Consider the following 15,978-nt stretch of genomic DNA (forward strand, 5'->3'; position numbering starts at 1 on the left):
CAGCATATCTGTTTACAACATCATATACTGAACGTTTTAAGCTGACTGTTGAGACCTACCATTCACACACACACAAAAAAAGATTCTTTTCAAAATAGTACTGCTTATGGACAATATACCTGGTTACCCAAGAGTCTGATGGAGATGTACAATGATATAAAAGTTGTTTTCATGCCTCCTAACACAACATCCATTCTGCAGCTCATGGATCAAGGATTAATTTCAACTTTCAAGTCTTACTACTTAAATACATTTTGTGAGACTACAGCTACCATAGTGATACTTCTGATGGATCCGGGCAAAATAAATTGAAAACATTCTGGATAGGATTCACCATTCTAGATGCCATAAAGAACATTTGGGATTCATGGAAACTGGTCAAAGAATCAACATTCACAAAAGTTTGGAAGAAGTTGATCCAACCCTCAAAGATGACTTTGTGGGGTTCAAGACTTCAGTGGAGGAAGTAACTGCAGATGTGGTGGAAATGGCAAGAGAACTAGAATTACAAATGGAGCCTGAAGATGTGACTGAGTTGCCACAATCTCATAATCAAACTTGAAAGGATAAGGAGTTGCTTAGAGATGAGTGAAGTAAGTGGTTTCTTCAGATGGAATCTACTCCTGGTGAAGATGATGTGAAGATTATTGAGATGACAGCAGAGGATTTAGAATATTATATAAACTTAGTTGATAAAGCAGCAGCAGGATTTGAAAGGACTGACTCCCATTTTGAAAGAAGTTCTACTGTGGGTAAAATACTATCAAACAGCATTGCATGCTGCAGAGAAATAATTCTTGAAAGGAAGAATCAATTAATATGGCAAGCTTAAGAAGTTGCCACAGCCACCCCAACCTTCAGCAACTACCACCCTGATCAGTCAGCAGCCATCAACATCAAAGCAAGGCTCTCCATCAGCAAAAAGATTAGGATTCGCTAAAGGCACAGATGATGCTTTGCATTTTTAAATAACAAAGTATTTTTAATGAAGGTGTGCACATTTTTTAGACAAAGTGTTATTACACACTTCATAGATACAGTATAGTATAAATATAACTTTTATACATAGTGGGAAACTAAAAGATTCATGTGACTCACATTATTGCAATACTCCCTTTATTGTGGTGGTCTGGAACTGAACCCAAGATATCTTTGAGGTACGCCTGTATTATGCTATACACAATATTTTGGACCTCATTGGTACTAACCTGCTGTGTAAATTTGGACTGCCACTCCCTGGTCCTAGTAAGGGAGTTGACCTAGAGGAATGGCTCTTAAAGTGTGGCTCCAGACCATTACCATTATCATCATTTGAAAACTTGTTAAAAATGCAAATTATTGGGTACCAGTTAGACCCACTGAATTGGAAAGTATGGGAAGGGGCCCCAGCAATCTATATTTGAACAAGACCTCTATATGTATCTGATGCACACTAAAACTGGAGAACCGTTGAACTAGATTTTCTGTGAAGTGTCTTTCACATCAATACTCTCTGGTTATTTTCCAAAATAGCTTAATTCATGGCCCCCTAGGTTCAGGTACTCTTTTAGTACCTATGTAGCTCCAAAAACTGCAACCAGGACAATGACATTTGATAAAGTATCAGGAGCTGAAGATTAAGAGGTTGGATATATTAGAGGACGCTATTAAGAGTTTAGACTTTATACTTATACTGATTGAAAGGCACAAAAATGAAAGACATAGTTTCACCAAAAATTCAAAGGTTAAATAATTTATAATAAAAGTAACATATTATCAAAATAATGGAATTAATCACAGACTTAAGATATTAGGATATTAGAGCTAGGAAGAATCTTGTCAATTAACTTACTCCAATTATTTCATTTTGTTGATAAGAAATCAAAGAACAAATGAGAGAAATAAATGTCTCAAGAGTCAGCCTGTGAGAAAATAAAAACATGCTGAATCTTCATGTAGCAGGTGATTTAAAAATACCTGAGCTGTATCAAACGCATTTATTGAATGGAGGTAAGACCAACTAGTTTCTATATGTGCATGATTATGTGGACTTCACTGAGCAATTTGGATAGCTTTAAAACATTTATGTAAGAATCCATTTACTATGTCACTGCCTAGAGACATTTTTGGAACTTCTAGGATTAATTTCAACTTAAAATTATCTGGAAATGAGTCATGGTCGATCTATTCCATCGTATCTTGATTTTTCATTATACCATGAATCAGAAAGTTGGTTTCAGATCTTTATCCCAGCTGAATCTTATATAACCTTAGCTATGGCTGACAGCAGATCTGGCCTGATGCCTGAAAACAATAAAAAACAACAAAAACACCATTTTCAAATTGATTACGATATACTGCTCCATTTAATTTCTTCTAAATATTTTATGGAAAGAGATGACAGTTAACCTGTATCAATTTGGCATGGCGGTGAAATATAATTTAAAAATAAATCATCTTTTTAAATGTTCATTATTGAGGTGAACGTCATGCTTAGATACATGATTTAATAAGGCCAAATAGCCTTTGCTAATGTATTTCAATTAATAAAAAGTCTTTCAACATATATTACATGCTTACTATGAGTCTGATCAAGTGCCACACCTTGAGAATATAAAGATAAGATAGACAACATCCATGTCTCAAGGAATTCAGAAGCCAGGGTATCAGGAAAACAATCCTAACATTATAATAAAATTATTTTTTAAATGTAAGTGTATACAGGATTCATCAATTCATTTTAGTGACCAAGTCTATAATAATTTAACTCAGAATTTCTAAAGTAATGTAAATGATGAATAGTTTTAGCAACATTGAGTATTTAAACAAATCATAATTAGGATCCAAGACCACTTAATATCTGAATATGCCTCATATTTCAGGTAGATAATTAATTATACTAGTATACTATCTCATTTTAGAGCAAACTTGTGACATAAATATTACCTGTATTTTGTAGGTAAGGAAATGGAAATTAGGAACCTTTACTGACTTTGCAAAACTACACACCTAGTCGATGTGGGATTCAGGATTCACCACTAGGTCAAATTCTGAGGGAAAAGCTTTTTCTACTTAATAGAACATTTTGTTTTTCAGGGAAAAAGAGAGATAGAAATAGAGAAATGGTGAGGAAAAGAAAAAGAGAATGTGGGCATGAAACTCTTCACATATGGGGCAAGCAAGTTATTTAGTCCATTTGATAACCCAATAAATATGTGTAAACCTAGACATCACAAAACTTCTGAGAAACAGAAACTTTAGCCAATCTAGAGAAGTAAAAAATGGAATATTTTTTATTCTCTTCCATTACTTTTGCAGCCTCAAGTCATCTAGAATACATTACATTTTTATATTATGTTACTTGATTTTAATTTGGTAATTGTTTAAAAAAAAATATGCCAAAGAGAACAGGATAGCCATGGGAGGTATGTGCACCACCATCCACAGAATCAACTTTTAGACTCTGAATAAAATTGGAAAGTTATTAGTATAATTTCCTATTGAAAAAGGATAGAATAATTTATCATTTGTGCACACTGGCTCTGAGTAACCACAATGATGAATTTTGTAACACCTCCGTGGAAGAGTCTTACTCTTTGTCAGTTCAAAATTATTCTTCCCTTAGTGTTCCTTTCCCTTTAAAGAATCCCTCTATAAAGGGAGCGCACATAGAAAATCACAACAGTATCCACAGACAGAAGGAATAACATTTTACTCTTTCCAGTAAGAAGAAATCCAATTATTTTTAATTGCAGGGAAATGATATATTTTTGGAAGATTGGCATCTTTGCCATCCTTGCAATTAATATTGCCACAGTCCATTACTGCTTTGAGATAACTCTCTCTGGCTTAAAAATTCACTAAAGCTTCTTAGCATGGGATAGAATTTCTCTACATCTGGCACTTGCCCGCCTGTTGCAATACTATATCCTTGCTCACCACCATCATAGCTCTGCATTCATCCTCTATCTATTTTCAACACAAAACAAAAACCAAAATAAAACAAAAAATGATTTGTTCTCATATCTCCATAAATGCTGTATTGGTCCTAAGGCTTGGAACACTTTTCACATACTCTTTTGACTTTGTCAACCTCTTCATCAAAACCAGGCTCAACAGCTGCAACCTTTGTGCAACTCCTCCAGTAAAATGGATATTTACTGCTATGGTATCTTAAGTTGTTCTAAAATCTGCCTTATTTTTTTCTAAGTTATCTTGTCATTTGCCCAAGCTCCTGAGCTTAGGGAACATGCATTAGTCTTCTCTGTAGTCCTGTTATCCCATGTACAACTGGAAAACACATGTCTATGTCATGTGTTCTACAGAATAAAGAAATATATGAAACACAACAGGAAACAAGAAAAAACAAACTCTGGAAGCTCTGAGTTTTGTTTTTTGTTTGTTTGTTGTTTTTTTTTTTTACAATTATCATGGTGGAAACATTAGAAAATTATCTTCACACTTAGAAAGTGCTCACTATGTATCAAGCACCATTCTAAGAGTTTTGTATACCTATGTGGGTACATTTAATCCTTACTCCAACTTCATGAGGAAGACACTACTGTCCCATTTTATAGATCAGTAAACTGATAACACACAGAAATTAGGTAACCTAAGATCATCCAGTTGGAACACAGAAACATGATATGAAACAGGTGGTTGAAATCCATCCTCACATTCTCCCACAGGGCTTAGGAAAAAGGTCTAGGAGTAGTAGAGAAGTATGTATTCACTTAGCTGCACTTGCTATAATAGAGCTAGAAAACTGTGGTGGGGATAGAATAAAGGATAAAGGAATATCTAGACTCTGTTCCTAAATATATAACCAATTATCAATGAAGCTAAGGCCTTCTGGTCAGAATTTCTGTGACCTTCTTGGAACTTCCTAGGGTTTCAATTTCCTCATCTCTGAAAGGGAAACAATCATAGAACTCATCTCCTGGGATTGGTTTGAAGATGAAAATAAACAACACTCATAAGATGCCAAGCAGAAAATCTGCCACAAAAAGATAAAATTAAAACTAAACACCCAAAACCATGGGCCCTCCCCTCCTGATTTCTGTCAGCACTGTCACATTTGACTGCTCAGGAGTTCACATGGCAACCATGGTGACAGAGAAGAGATGCAGTGAACTGGGGGGAAAAAACAGGAAGGTGATGTGTTGTGCTATTTATTTTTACAAGTATTTTTTTTTTAATAAAAAGACACCTGAGTTTTGAGGGTATCTGAGGCAGTCACATGAGTTACTTGTAGACCCTATATTACCCCTCTATGAGGCTGCCTTTCAGATGTCATATTAGAGCAGTGCTTCACATCTTGCAACTCAGAATGTTGGGTGAGCACTTTATTCTGACCATCCACGATCCATCTGAATTCTGATCCTGATCTCAATTTCCTCTGCCCCTGCAAGGATGACAATTAAAGTACTGAATTCTTGAATCACCATCTTAGACGCAATCTCTAAGCTTCAGTTTTGCTTTTTGTTTTTTACTCACACCTATTTTATTCAATTTTTTTTCTTTTCTCTACAAAAGCTTAGCCAAGCAAAAGATTTAAATTATGCACAACCTAGAGACATGAAAATGAAAGGAAGCAAAAGACATTTCCCTGACACTCACCCTCGACTTCTATGAAACAGGTCTTATGTTGGAATCATACAGAACCTTTTGGACCTTTTCTCCCTTCCCTAAATAAAGGCTCCTGATTAGGATTCTCTAATAGGATCAGGGGAAAGAAATATGTCTGAGGCCACCAAAGTCTGGATACGGGTGGCCTTTCAACATTCCCTAAAGAGTATATCTAACAGAAGCTAAATGTACCATACCCTTCCCACAGCTTGTGAAAACATTTTAAGCTGATGGCTTTACTATGTTGCTTTGGGTTGTATTACCCAAGAAGGAAATACTGATGCTAGGAGACAGACTTAGAGGAAAAGGTTTGTTTTTACCCAGTGAAATAATATTCAATCTCTTAGTCTGTGTAACAGTTACTCAAACTCCCTTGATACTTCCCTACCACATTCTGAGTCTTCCCTCCCCATAGCAAACTGAAAATACAACTGAAAACAAATGAAATATTCATCAACCTAAAAAGAGCTCCTCACTTGTCCCCAGGGAATAGCCACAGGGAGAGATGAAGTAATATATATTTTTTGAAACTACTCTATATACCAGTATTGACTATAAAATTCACTTGTTGTATGTAATTTTTATCTTGCTGGAATCCTGTAATTCATAACTAGTGTTTCTAGGCTGGGTTTTTATTTATTAATTTATTTTTTGTAAACAAATCTAAGTACCTGCTACCTCTCACTTACATGATTTTACTTAAAAATAAACTCACAAAATGTAACTTTTTGCTATTAGAAATACACTGTGATTTTAATTATTTTGTGGATGATTATGATTTCACTTTTTAACACTTTTTTTCTGACCAATTCTGATTATGTTTCAAAATGCTTTCCTTAACACACTCCCAAATGCAAAATGTCAACAGCAAATAGGACTCACGTTTTGAACTGAATGTTTTAACAGTGTTATAATGTCCCCAAATTTGCATAAAATAATATTACATTCATCAAACATAGTATTCACATCAGGGCTTCCTAAAGCAGTTTATTCTGTAGTTTTGACTGAATGCCAGGTCAAATGCTTGAAGGACTGATGATAGATGGCATCACTCCAAGTTTTAGTACTCATGCAAATTTTGGCATAAAAAACATTTAATATGTAAAACTGCCTATATAAATTTTTTCATCAAGGGTAAAATCTACGCTGAACTGAGATCCCTAAAAATGCTGAAAATAATTTTTTTTAAAAGCTAATTTAGGCATGTTTGCAATAAAAACAAGAATATGGAAGGGATGGGTTAACTTCCTTGGAATCAATGACATAATTTTCAGTAAAAACTGAGAGAAGTCAAATTACCCAACAAATTTTTTATTTCAAAGGAAAAAAGTATCCATTCATACTATAACCTAACACAAATGTAGGCCAGTCTGGATTTAAACCAATAAGAGGCAGGAATGTAGTTACAGAACACATACCTGAACAAGGTGTTCACCAGATGTGACAGTAAAAATTCTCTCAGTAATTGTTCAAAAATCCCAGAGAATAGGAGAGTTTCTGAAGACTGATGATTAGGAAAAGTAAATTTGTAAGTTTATCACCCACTCTACCAGAAAATCCTATAATTGATTATTATGCAGAGATTGTAAAGTTTCCAAAAAAAGAAGTAGTGATTATTCAAAGCCTACATGAGTTTTTAAGAAATTGTATCAACAAAACTATTTTTAAATTAGATCACCTTACAAAGTTGTTATTTTAAAAGATGGTAATTTCAGTAATGATTTGACAAAGTCTCAACTGAATTAGATCCTTAACAATAGAGTGAAAGCATGTAGAATAAGGGATGCTTAATTAAGCACTGACAACAACTAATGTGAATTTTTGCTTCAGTGCCCAACTAGAGGGATACTTCTGGCCGGTTGTTGAGCTCCACCTTGTTCAACATTATAGATAAAAATGCAGAAGATGTGTATGACTCACTCACTAAATTCATTGATGACCTAAGGCAGTGTCACTAAGCTAACTGGATTGGATCACAGATTCGAGGTTTAAAAAGGTATCAGCAGGAAAGGACTAATAAGGTGTAATTTAGTTTTGTTTTGTTTTGTTTTGTTTTGTTTTGTTTTGTTTTGTTTTGTTTTTTAAGTGCTACTATGTGCAATGCACAGTAAACACATAAAGATCTATCTCAGTGTTTGCTAAACTTCTACAAATGTGATTATATGAATTATTAGCTAAAAGTACTAATTCTTGTGGACCATTCTAGAAACCCTAAATGAGAATAATTTCCAAGGGAGGTTAGTGGAAAGACTTTTTTTTTAAAGTATGCCAGGTAATTTGTATCATTGTAAAGATTTTGGTAACATTGATTTATGCGAAACAGTCCTTAACCTTAAAAAATTTGCAGAGGAGAGGAGCCATAACCCATAAAACGTCTGTAAAATTTTACATACAGCAAATGGCTACATATATATATATAAGAGAGTTATTCTTACTCTTCTCTAAAGCATCAGGCAGAAAATGTAAAAAGAATTTTAAATGTTGAAAAGTGATTTTTTCCAGGGGTGTTATCAAAGGCAAAACAGTCATTGCTAGTTAAATCCTCGTTTTTTCTTTTACTCCCATATCTATCTTAAAGGTAAATGGGGGCAATAAATTAGGAGTTTGGAATTAGCAGATACAAACTACTACATATAAAACAAACACAAAGGTTCTACCGTATAGCATAGAGAACTACGTTCAATACCTTGTAGTAACCTACAAAGAAAAAGAATATACATATAGCTGAATCACTATGCTGTACACCAGAAACTAACACAACATTGTAAGTCAACTATCCTTCAATAAAAAATTAAAAATAAAGGTAAACAAAAGTGGTTGATGTATCACTTTAGGTGGAAGAGTATGTCCTTTTAATGTTCATCTCAGTACTTCTTTTTTCACCTAAACTATGGTTGAAGGATATATTCATGTATTGAACAAATACCAAAATTCAGGGTAGTCCAGACAATTTGAGACACATGAGTCACACTTTTTTACAAATGCAACATCTGTGCTGAGTATAAGAAAATCTGGATAATGAGCCCAGGTGGTCAGTGAAATCAGAAAAAAATGACATGAAATTCTCATTCCTATGCACAAGATGACACTCTTCTAAAGTCTTAAAATGGAGACACACCCAAATTGGTAGGTCTATAAACTGGCTAAAGCATTTCCTGGTTCTCCTTCAGTGATTAACTTCATTTCTTAAGTCCTGGGCTAAAGAGTCGGGAATTCCTTAGGTATCCTCCATCAAAGCCCTTGAATCACGGAGAACATCACTTTACTGTTCAGCCCGCACACCTGAGCCTTCTCAGAGAGCTGCCAACACAAAATCCCAGCCCCCTTGAGGTGAGACTGTTATGTGGATTTACCAAACAACCATTTTATATCCAATCACTCTAAAGTAAAATCCCTAGAATGTGAAGCAGCGTTGGGCATATTATTTTCCTTATTGTATTGGAAATACTGTTTTCACGTTGTCATTACATTTAAAAAGAATAATAAGGGACTCAGAAAACAGTGATAATAGTGGAGACCCCCCCAAAAAAAAAGAAAGAAAGAAAGGAAGAAAGAAGAAAAGAAAGAAAAAGAAAAAGGAAGGAAGGAAGGAAGGAAGGAAGGAAGGAAGGAAGGAAGGAAGGAAGGAAGGAAGGAAGGAAGGAAGGAAGAAAGAAAGAAAGAAAGAAAGAAAGAAAGAAAGAAAGAAAGAAAGAAAGAAAGAAAGAAAGAAAGAAAGAGAGAAAGAAAGAGAAAGAAAGGAAAGGAAAGGAAAGGAAAGGAAAGGAAAGGAAAGGAAAGGAAAGGAAAGGAAAAAGAAAACAGTCATTATGAGGAACAGATGTAGATTGGAAATTTTTCATCCTAAAATTACAGAAAACCACGAGTACAGGATATAGTCACTGTTGCTGGGTATTTGAAAAGATAATAGAAAAAATGATCTGACAATCTTTTTAGCCACAGTAGGTAAGCCAGTTGAGTTATTCTAAGTGACACATTTTACTTAGAATGATTATGACTAAGCACTCTCTTATTACTTGAGTTTTCAACAAGACAATTTATAATCACTTTAAGAATGCTGCATATGCATTTAAGAATGCATTTTAGATCACTGCATAAATAGATGAGTGGGATTGTTTTCTAAATTACTGCTTCTAATTAAATAATAATGATAATAGTAAATATAATTATAAAAGCAAATACATAGACATATTCATAAATAAACATTACCTTGGAAAACTAGCCTAGAAACCAGGAGAGTTTACATTGCCACACCTGCCCATTCACAGCTTCAGTGTGCACAGTAGGCAAATGCTAAGCTTTCTTTAAAGCCAGAAGTGAATGGAGGAATATGTTCTCTGAAAAGTGTGCCGGCCGCCTGCCCCTAAAGGCGTATACTTAAAAGCAGCAGCATTGAGACGTCCTCGTCTCTGAAGCAAATGAGGGAAGTCCAAAAATATCCTGTTTCTTAAATAGGTTGATTTTTTTTAACCTAGTGTGATTTATGTAGAGAATCTGTAAAATATTCCAGTTCATCAAAAGTCTAATTTACATACATTTAAAGGACATTGTGGAAAATAATTAACCAAGTGCATCACAATTCAGAGAGTGAATGTTGACTGGGTATTTTTAGATCCTTAAATGGAAAAATAGGAGGTTAAATAAGTATATTGGATTGGTAGGAGAAAATAGAAAAAGGAAAGAAAGGAGGAAGGGAGAGAGGGGAGGAGGGTAGGCAGGAGGGAGAGAGAGTAGGGGGGTTGCTTTCTTTGCAATGCTTCATATCCTAAAGTCAAGTGAAATAAAGGGCCCTTTTTTCCTTTTTCCCCTATTTTTTATGAGTGAATAATTGTGTTGCTTACTAGCCATCATCTTGAACTATATTAAAATGATGACAGCATCGTGTGCATCGAGTAACACACATCATCAAGTTCTACTTTAGAAACTTGAAAGAATGTTGGCCTGTGAAAATCAAACTAAATTCCAATCAAGACTGCACTCCCCATCACTGACACACATGGGGAAAACCTCAAACGGAAATTCATAGATAAATGACAAGCTTTTAAATAATTTTCAGAAACACCAAACTTAATGGAGATGTTCTGAAGGTCCAAATATTCAAAGTTATTACCTGTTATACTGAAACGATGTTAATGTGCTCTTTGTATTTCCTCACAGTGACTTGGGAGTTGGCCCTTGATGAACAGAACAATTTTATTCTACCAGATTCTACTTCAAGGAGAATAAATGGAACAAGACATAGCAATTGAGGTCTCAAACAAGTGGAGCATTACATGATAACTTTTCCTGAGATTAAATCAGGAATCATTAATTTATATATGTATTCTTATTTCAAGCTATAGATAACTTACTTGGAAGAAAAACTTTCAGAACAATGTCTTCCTGCTGTATGTTTTAAAAGAATGCATACAGAGAATTATTAGCTTATACTGGCTAAGTTCCCACATAAATGAGTGAGTTGAAGAACAGCATGGATATGACGGGGCTGCCTAGGAGACTGGATTAAAGACCTAGGAAGCAAATCTGCACACTTGATTCCAGACAGGGTGTTCTCCATTTAGCGCCATTGCTGAATAGTGATTGAATGATTTAACCAAATTACCTGCCATTGGACTTCTCAAATTTGTTTTTATTTTTGCTCAGAGTAAAACACAATTAAAAGAAATTCCGGTTTAATGGGATCTCCCCCACCTGCTCCCAGTTCTTCTAAATTGGAAATAATCACATGGAATAATAATTTATTTGCACAGTAACTTCACACTTCTGTATATATTTCTGTATATTCTGGATATATTTCCATTTCCCTAAGGCATACCCTCAGTCACAACTTTTTCAAAGAGTTGTTTCCAGCCAAGAGATATGCCTCCTATATACTAATGCTAGTGCTGATCTGAAGTAGAGAGAGAGCTAATTTGAAAAGAAAAGGAAACAAGGCATGGGTTTGCTGTAACCTTGATACCTGATTAGCCAGTTTAGTCTTAAAAAGGTATAGGAAATGACACCTAATAACCCTATTTTGATATAAGACAAAGGCATACATTGATATGTGCACATATATTTTATATCCTTTTCATATAACTATAGATATAAGAATATTTTCTCAAGGATGAACATGTAGATGTAGTAACCTATTTTTATATATAAGCTATTCAAAATGCAACATAAATACCATGGGGAAACGTCATTTTATTGCTTTATTTATAAAGTATTTTCTTTATTGAAGTATCTTTATACTTTAATCTGTATAACATATGTATGAAATATGTATTATTGAATACATGAAAAATAACAGAAGCATTTTTAAAATTTATATATACAAGAAATAAACATTTGAAGTAAAAGAGATAGGATATCCCAGGTTAGAAAAATCAAGCATAAAGTGAAAAATGTTGTTTTGTAATGAAACAATTTATTTGAAAGCAGAATGCCACTAAAGGAAGCTTTCACAAAACCAAAACCCTTTTGCATTATAGCAGAAAATTAGCCATGCCCTGTCCATCAACTTGGAAGGCTCAGCTAAGAATATCAAAATTACTCTTCATCACCACTAGGTGGCTCACTCTCTATAGTTATGCCTGAGTAGAGATGTCTCTGTGGCCCCAGAGGTTGGAAGCAATGAGATTCTCACTACAGAGAACAGAAAGGAGAAAAACGATCCCTTCAAAGCAATAAATAAATAAATAAATAAATAAATAAATAAATAAATAAATAAATAAATAAATAAATAAATAAATAAATAAATAAATAAATAAATAAATAAATAAATAAATAAATAAAGTAAGTCTTGGCAAGGACATACCTATGCTGCTCCCCCCAAAGTTCTCATTAGAATTGTCTTTACAGAGACAGAATAATTAGAAGAATTGTTCTTAGACTAGAGACATGTAGAAAGCCAGATGCAAACCTAGTAACTACTCTCCATCCATGTCCAAACATTCTCTTATACTTTTCAAATGCATGCGTAATGAGAAAGATAACCAGCAGGAAAAAGGGGTGGGAGAAAGAAAAGAAAGCGCTACCTTAAAATTAAAAAACAATCACATTATTTACTTTTGATTGTTTTTGGAATTTGAGTGGAAGAAAAGTTAAGAATTAGGGAAATGAAAACAAGCCAACAAAGATGGGGAATTTAACATGGAGAGGTAATTCACTTTCCTAGGTTTGTAAGATGGCTCTTTGCAATCAATTTCTCCACCAAACTGCATTTTAGCAGAGAGAATGCAATAGGACAGTAGCCACAGAAGCTTGTAACACCATCCAATGTATTGCTATAAAAAACTTTACCATCTGGATCCTAATTCTCTTCAATATTGAAACTGTAGAGCATTTTCTTCTCTTCATTCTAATTTACAGCTATCACTCAGCGCAGCCCTGAAGGGTGCATACAATATGCCATTGTTAGAGCTAGGGTATAATCCAAGGCAATTTGGGGAAAATCAGCTTGTGAGTATAACTATATGGTTTTCTCGCTATTCAGCACCTGTTTGCATTTCATGAAAGCTTATAAGTTTTGCTTGTATTTTTTTCCTTCTCCTCCTTTTCCCTTGGTCAGCATAGGTCTGCAGAGTCATCATGCATGTGTAGAAATGTTTGTGGACAGCACCATCAACCTTACCCCACTGACTGCTGGGAATGGAAATGCGTAGGATACAACAGCACTGAACATTAACCCGCTTCTTTGAATTAATCTATAGTGTTCATTCTGGCCTTTATTTTTAAAAATTCCCCGAGACACCAATTCACCAAGCTACCCAGGAAAGGCTATCAGATCTAGAGGAAGAAAAAAAGTGCTTTAAAATTAAGAAGGCTGGTGACGGACGAGGAGCCAGCAGTGACACAGGAGTCATCACCTCTGGCTCCAAATAAAATGAAACTGATTCCCTCTCAGCAAAGACAGCTCTGAATGGTGATCCATAATGTGCAAGAAACTGGCTAACTCCTTACCTGCCTCACAAATCTACATTAGAAAGGAGGTGGAGTGAAGGAGACCAAGAATGAAAAAGATAGCTCAACAACTCGATCAAATCACCTTTCACCTCCACAGGAGGCCTGGTTAAGATCCCATCTTTGGATCGCTTATTTTGCTTGCTGAATTGGGCATCATTGGCAAAAGAAAAACAAAAAGAGAATGTTCTCTCCTACTCCCCAAGATTCCATTCCAAGTGCACACCACCCACCAGGCATGAAAAAAAAACAAACAAAAAAAGAATTATGTGCCCTCTATCTCCCTTGCTGCTTTTAATCTCCTGATTTTACTAGGAGTCATGTGAATACCTTGGGCTCAGACAGCCATCAGTGGAAAAAGTAGTATGAGTAGGTTTATCCCAAATTCGAATATGAATCAATGTGCATAGTAGCAAAAAGCAAAAAGGAAGGTGCTTTCTCATGTCTCTGTGTATGCGTGCGTGTGTGTGTGCGCGCGCGCATGTTTGGGGAAATTTTTGGGGGTTTTCTTGTTCTTTTTGTTTCTTGGATTTTTGGTTTTTTGGTTTTTTTTCCTCAAAAGTTTCCTAGCATTATCAGAAGAGAAGGCATCTGGCTGACCAAGCCTGAAAATTTCTGACCCCAGGTGCTATCTTGACTTTCAGGCATAAACCTAGATCTGCCTAAAGTCATGTGCCATGGTCCCATGTGAGAATGGAGGTCACCCGCCTCACGACACACATGTCATCAAGACGTGCAGGGGCTAAGAGGCACTTCCCAGGGGGATAATGAAAAAAGACACTAACTTTTACAAGTGCAGCACAATACAAAGTGCTGCCTGTAAAACCAGGCACACAATCCTGCGTCCTCTGGTTAATTCACTGCTTACCACAAACTCCTTCAAAAACTCACTTTTGAACTCAGTGATAACTCTGAGGTGCAATGAGTCTGACTTGCATACAGGACATATGTCTTCCAAAGAAAACATTTTCCTTATGATTGTTTCAGCTCAGTTGGCTGTATCGAGACTGGTATTCTCTCACAAAACTTGTGGGATGATGTTCATGAAATAATTAAAATGAATACCAAGGGATGGGGATGTTAAAAAATTGTTGAAATTTTTCTTTATGAAGATTCCTAGAATTTTGACTAAGAAAATAAGTCAAGAAATGTGAGGGACAATGACATTTGCAGATTAACATGACTAAGGCAAAGATATTCAAATCAAGAAACCACAGTTTTAGCTAGAGTTTTAGGAAGATAGATCTGTTAGCTAAGAATTCAATCCTAGAACCTAACCCATTTTAGAAGAAATCCCTTCTAGTTAATTCTTTACCATGGCAAATAATCTATTTACCCACCTTCCCACAACAGACAGATTTATCTCAACCCCAAACTTCCCCACTTCAAATCCACATTATCCCAAGATGCATAAGAGCTCAAAAACATGTAAAGACATTTGCTTCCTGGCTTTCTCTGACAAACACTGCAATTTGCATGAATATTAAACTTCTGTGATTCAGCAACTTTCACTCCTGTCTACATCACTGAACATTAAATGCTGAGGAAGAGTTTGAATCACTTTTATCTTAGAAGACTGAGGTGTGCTTTTCACAGCTGCAGAAGATAAGATTTAAAGGTCTTTAAATTACACACGCAGAGTTGCATAACAATTGTCAACTAACTCAAGAGGTTAGAAACGCATACAGGCTACATGCGGAGTTGCTTACGAATCACAAACTGAGTTCCATATTTGCAGAATATTTGGAAGGCTGGGAAGAGAGGGGTGGAGTGACCATCTGCATCACAACTTAAATCTGAAAAAAATCATTCCTGAACTATTAAACCTTTATCGATCTGCTTCCTATAGTGAAAAAGTCTTTGTCAAAGTAAATGCTGTGATTGACAAGGTTTTCCATTACCTGAAACAAGAAACTGCATCCGTGCCTACCTGAAAGCGGCTGGTGAGGTCGCTGGCACTTTAGGAGAGAGCTATTAGGAAGCATCTTACCTTCAGAGCAGAGCAGCCTCCTCCCTGGGCTGCCTGGCTTTTGGGAGAAGATGCCCTCTCGCCAGGGGCTGGAGAAGCAGTGGGGAAGAAGTAGCTGTCTGCCACTAGCTGTGACAGCAGCGTGTCACTGGGTCCCTCTGAAACCGGGCTCTAGCGCTCCTCCAACAAATCAGCCAGTGGCCGCTGCTCCCTCAGCCCGGGAAGCTGGACTGCAGTTGCTAGCACTGCCTCACTTGAGGGGAAGGCGCTGCTCTGTGTGTGTGTCTGTGTGTGTCTGTGTGTGTCTGTGTGTGTGTCTGTGTGTCTGTGTGTGTGTATGCTAACTGCCAGCTCCAGGCTGAGCTGATGCGTTCTGCATACTCAAAATGCTCATGCAGGGAGGAGGCTCCTCCACGAGGACCCCCTCCTCCCTGTTGAAGAATCAGTCCACTGACCTT

The 15,978-nt window shown here is 35.9% G+C and overlaps 1 protein-coding gene across 1 annotated transcript in view; it reads right to left on the bottom strand.

Moving 5' to 3' along the window:
* TENM4 (teneurin transmembrane protein 4) overlaps window positions 1-15,718 on the bottom strand; it is a 2,614,938-nt gene extending 2,599,220 nt beyond the window's left edge. Inside the window, exon 1 of the mRNA XM_064492755.1 lies at window positions 15,542-15,718. The gene's annotated coding sequence lies outside the window, so the exon portion shown is untranslated. The remainder of the gene's footprint in view (window positions 1-15,541) is intronic.
* Window positions 15,719-15,978: the final 260 nt, after the last annotated feature.

Source organism: Camelus dromedarius, chromosome 12, assembly GCF_036321535.1.
Source record: "Camelus dromedarius isolate mCamDro1 chromosome 12, mCamDro1.pat, whole genome shotgun sequence".
Taxonomy (NCBI): Eukaryota; Metazoa; Chordata; class Mammalia; order Artiodactyla; family Camelidae; genus Camelus; species Camelus dromedarius.